Source organism: Zootoca vivipara, chromosome 5 (genome assembly GCF_963506605.1).
Source record: "Zootoca vivipara chromosome 5, rZooViv1.1, whole genome shotgun sequence".
Taxonomy (NCBI): domain Eukaryota; kingdom Metazoa; phylum Chordata; class Lepidosauria; order Squamata; family Lacertidae; genus Zootoca; species Zootoca vivipara.
The window spans coordinates 80,228,962-80,234,747 of record NC_083280.1 but is presented as its reverse complement, the minus strand read 5'-3'; positions in this window follow the sequence as shown (position 1 = coordinate 80,234,747).

Here is a 5,786-nt window from a genome sequence, read left to right as displayed (position 1 = left end):
CTGATTCATTGGTTACATGAAAAAATCTTTATCCACACACACACACACACAAATGGGAGGGATACAGCTTTCAACAGAGTCCTCTTCTTTCTTCCTTTCTCCTGGCTAGCAGACCATTAGGCAGGAGTGAGAAACCTCACACGCAGAGACCAAAGGCCTCTCAGTCTGATCCAGGGCCAGCCTGTCACATTTTGCTGCTTGAAATGAAACACAAAGTGCCGCCCCCACCTCCACGGCACCCATGGAGAAGCGGCTCAGGCATCAGCACCCATTTCTGAAAGATCTTGTGGGGTGGGCAGGGAGCCCACAAGGGTGCCGACTGGGCTGCTTCACCCTGCCTCATGGGTGGGCTGGTCCTCGTCTGACCCATGTGACTCTCCCCAAGCTAGACTGCTTCCCTAGCCACACACCTCCCCAGGTGACAGCCCTCACCGGCCTTGCTTAAACAACACCCTCCTTGAATAATTTTGCCTGGTTGGAATGTTGCCCTTGGATTCTGATCATGCCTTTTGCTTGACTGGACGGAGGATAAGAGGAGGGTGTGTGATTGTGTGAGAAAGGCAAAGTGTACATACTTTCTGCTCCACCCACATTTGGTTGCGGCCCTCGGGTTGCACAAGGCTCCTCATCCCTGTCTTCAGGCAAGCACAGGTCACAGAAACTACTTACTATTTACAACGTGAGGCTGGTGCATAGATAGTGATCCTCTGCTCCCTCTGCTCCCCAGATCTTCAAATTCCTCCTGTTCTGGGCTGGCTAGGAAGGGCTTCCTTTATAGATCAACAGGCAACCTTTTGAAAACGCTCAATTCAGACTTATTCCTTTTTCACGTCATTTTTTGAGGTATTAGTCGGTATTGCTGCTGGAGCTGTCTTGAAAACTCATGTGAGGTGTGTGGTGGTTGTTGTTTTTTTCCTCTCCCTTAGGTACGTGTTTGAGCCAAGACAGCCGGGTAGAAAGCCATGGTAGATACCATCTTGGCACCGTGGACAATTGCCTTGGTCATCTTTGCCACGGTGTTCGTGATGAGCTTTCTGATGTTCCTCCCTCCGGCTGTTGTGCTGATCTGCAGGAAGAAGACCTTGTCGCAGATCTCTTTGGAGGGAGCTGTTTAGCCGGCCTCGTTGAAGATGACTGCATGAGCACGGGGACTTGACAATGCTTGAGAAGCTCCATCATAAATGTAGAGCAGGCTTTGCCTCCTCTGATATATGCAAAACGACGGATGCCAATATTCAGGACCCTGGATATAAAACATCTGAGACTTTCAATGCCCAATTAACTATCCTCTCTGCTTTGTTCCATTTTCTCTTTGGGAACATCAGTGGATGAAAAGATACCGAGGGAAAGAAAAGGCATATGGTCCCTGTTAACTCTGCACATATAACACCTTTATTGCTCATGGCACTTTGCTTGCAAACAGTATTGAAAAAGAGAATTGTTACATTTAACTTATTAATGGTGGCGAGGCACTATACTGAAATCAGATATTGATAGTTCTTGTACTCATGTCGTAAAAATGTGCATTTGGAATATGAGTCAATGTTTGACAGTTTAATGAAGCCAATGGCCAATCTTATTTTCTTATTTATTCAATATTTGCCAGTTTCTAGTTTTGTCATGTTTTCTAACTTTGAATGTCAGTCTTCTGTGATACCCTTAAAAAATGCGGAATGGATTTTCACTTCCTGGAAAATGAAACCAGGTGTTCTCCCGCAGTTAATCTCCATTCTTTTTAAAAAATGTATTTTTATTAAAGATTTTCTTGGTCTACAAAAGAATGTGCAATGTCTCTCTCTCTCTTTTTCCCCCCAAGCAACATTTTTTTTACAGCTCCATTCTGACACCACATAGGATTCAAAGAGACACAGGACATCGTGTTGGGAGAGGCAGAAATTCATTTCCCAACTTGCGACTTCTAGCCCTCTTTCACATCGCCACCTACTGGTCCTTGCGCTTATGCAGCTAACATCACACTGTTAACTTCAATTTGGAAAACAGGTGAATGGAAAGCACCGGCTTTGCAGATTGGGTTAGCTGGCTTTAGCTTATATCTTGAGAATGTACATTGATGTTGATTTTGCAGGGGTTGCTTTCACAAGAAGGCTCTAGTCAGCTGCCTGTCACCTCTTGCTACTGCAGAGTGTTAGCTCACATTTGACAGGAAATTACTGTACATATAAAAATGGAGAGAGAAAATGTGTATTGAGGGAAATTGAATTTAAAAAATGTGCCTGGGGAAAATGCATTCTGAAACGCTGACTAATTTTTGTGAGGACTTTTTTTAAAATGCAAACTATGAAAGATTGTGAACAGAACTTAAATAGGTAAACTGAGAAATGAAAAGCGACAGGGCACCAAACAACTGAGTGGCAGGTTCTGTGGCTGTATTGGCTCAGCCGCCACTATTTCAGTGCTGAGAAAGAAACATAACGGCACAATTGATTTTATCAGCCTCTGCTTGATGTAAGTTAACGGAAGCGTAAAGCACACAGCCGGTCTTTCACCCGACGTGTGGTCTGGCAAACACAGTGTATTTAACTAGGGATACGCTCCAGAAAGCCTTCAGGAAGGAAAGACTGGCGATGCAAACAAATAGGGTATAGAATTTGTTTTTAACAAAAGGTTTGGCCACATTGCTGCTGGCGCAATGTGTCGGTCTGACAGTCGAACATCCCACCCAAAATGCCTTCATTTACTCTGGGAGCTGCAAGGCTGGGAAGGGCAGATCTGAGCTGCAAAACTTGATTGACAGTTGCAACACCTTATCCAGTGCTCATATCCTGCCTTACTCGGCAGGTTTGTGTTCCCCCGCTTCACATGGGCATCTGGTCAAGCCCCGTGAGAATCTGATGCTGGACTAAATGGGCCTCTGGTTTCATCCAGCAGGTCTCTCCTTATGTTCATTTTGACATAGCATGAGTTCCATGCCACAATGGCATGGGGTGATTGGTGGGAAAAGGAGAAAGGAAAGGGAAATGAAGCCGCCTGCGTGAATCTAAGGAAGATTAGTGAACAGAAACAGGGCTGGTGGATAACTTTTGTATTTGGAGAAGGCAAAACAGGGGCAAATAAGGATTAATTTTTAGAAAGAGAAATCCTTTGGAAGGGTGCAGATAGATGAGGCGAGGTTGAAAATATAGATTCCTGGGGTCTGGTTCGAAACTTAATGTTGTAGGAATGAATGGGATTTGGATGCCTTGGGTGGTGGTGGGGAAGTAACTGGAAGAGAAATTATGGAGGGTCCTAACACCCCACCTGTTTTTTGAATCCAGTTTGTGGTCTCTGGTAAGCTGCTAGTTTGTCATTTGCCAAATGGATGTGATTGTTACAGTGCAGTAACAAATATTAGGTTGGGATGGGGTGGTCTGGGTTTGGGGCCTCAAGCCCCACCTATCCTTTGTATTTACCTTTGGACAAGTCACTTGTCTCTCAGAGACATTTGGTTTCCAATTGTGCTCAACCAAGTGCCTCTGCAAAGCTTAAAAGTAGGGCATGAGATTAACAGATTCCTTGTTTGTCCCCATCAACCAGCATTCAAAGATATACTGCCTTTGACCATAGGTGTTCTATTTAGGTCTCATAGCTGATAGCAGGGACTTCTATGAATGGAGTATGAGCAGAGCAGGTAGAAGGAGGGGGGGGGACAAAAAAATATACAGTATGTAGAGGAGTTTGTTAAGAGGACTTTTAGTTTTCTCCCCCTTTATGAAAGGCACAAGCTCCCTCTGCAGTTTGCAAAGGAAAGTGAATACACTTTCTTAGAACAAGGTGATAATTTCTTAAACCAGGCAGTGATATTAGCAAGATTCTGCCTAAACGTTTGCAGTGTTTATCGGTTTTTGGAGTTGCTGAACTTTGGCAGAATCAAGAGTTCTGGAAAGCAGCTACAGTGGTACCTCTATTTACGAATAACTCTACTTGCGAATGTTTCTACTTACGAACGGAGCTCCATCCGCCATCTTGGATGCGGTTTAGATAGGATTTTTTCTACTTACGAATTTTTAGATAGGGTTGCTTCAACTTACGATTTTTTTCTCCCAATGCATTCCTATGGGATTCGACTTACAATTCTTTTCGACTTACGAATGTGCGTTCGGAACGCATTAAATTCGTAAGTAGAGGTACCACTGTATTTGATATTTCCTCTCGAGTTGTTTCTCTTACCACCACCACCCCTTGATCCCCTTGCCTTCAGCACATTGCATAAAACACACAAGAGGCATAAGTACAAACACTTCTGCAAATTCAACATTTGTTTTGCTTCCCCCCCCCCCCCGAGGACAATCCTCGTGGGTATAGGGAAGATTACTTTGGATCAGCAAGGAGATATGCGGAAATGAAAGAAAAACGTGTCTTAAATGTGTTTGCCTGCATGCAAGCGCTAGCCTCCTAGCATGAATCTTGAAGCCCGTGTCCACACTGCAGGTCTGCAACGCAATACAAGGTATATCTGCTCAGAAGCAAACCCCGCTGAAAACAATGATGTATACTGGGAGCAGGGTTGTAGTCCCATGAATGTTTACTCAAAAGTCCCGCCGTGTTAGAGGAGGTTGCTCCCAGGTATGTGGGCTGAGGATAGCAGTCTTAAGACTGTCTTCTAGGGAACCAGGAAATTGGCTTGTGGATGGTAAGAAGGGACTAGGGATCTGCAATGGCGTATTCCCAGTACTGAGCTAAGTGAACCAAACACCTGACTTTAATATATAAGGGCGGCTTCCTAGGTTTAACTGAATTACAGTGGTACCTCAGGTTAAGAACTTAATTCGTTCTAGAGGTCCGTTCTTAACCTGAAACTGCTCTTAACCTGAGGTACCACTTTAGCTAATGGGGCCTCCCACTGCCGCCGCACAATTTCTGTTCTCATCCTGAAGCAAAGTTCTTAACCCGAGGTACTATTTCTGGGTTAGCAGATTCTGCAACCTGAAGCGTCTGTAACCCGAGGTACCACTGTACAGTTCTTTGTGGAGACATGCAATGATGGCTAAAGGAGCACAGAACCAAGGTGTGGAGAGTTGGTTGGCCCTGCAGGTACAAAACTGCTTTTGTTTATATAATTGGCATGGCTGCTCCCTCAACTCCCACCTCCAAGAAGCCTTGCTGAGGGTGCCGACAGTTTTGCTTAAGAGATTGCTTGGTCCTTTGTGGTCTAAAGTAGATTTCCCCCAGCAGAAGAGATCACCATGAAACCAATTTCAAGCTGTAGCCTAAAGGTGTGCTTTCTTCTTTCACTGTTGACAAGAGGGTTGCCCTGTAGGGCCTGAATAATAAGCTTTCCAAAATCTTGTTGCCAGATCTGAAAACTAAAGCTTTTCCTTCTTCATCTAGGAATAGTGATTTCTGCCAGTTAAGGTGTGTGGAAAATAGTGAGGCGCATGGTGATAAATTTACCTCAGCTGGAAAACCTCCATCTTTTCTTTAAAAGCAATGTTCTACTTAAGGCTCATTCTTCTATTGCTGACAGACTAAAGAATCCCGCTTTTGCTAAACCTGCTGCCTTGTTGTCATATTAAGCTGCTGGCATTTCTTAACATTGCCAATAATGAAGAGGAAACGATCCACCATTGAACTGGGTTGTTCTGCAGAATGTGATGCATCTAATATGGGTTACAGTGCCATCTAGTGGGTGTCTCAGCCGCCGACTTCACACTGGGGTTGCAGTTTCTCCTCAGAACTTCTCAAAACACTTTGAAAAAGTCAGGATTAAGTCCGTCTGCCTGTTTCGTATCCAAACTATGATGATCCAGTGCCTGTTATTGCGCTCAAATGTTCTTCAAGCCTACGGC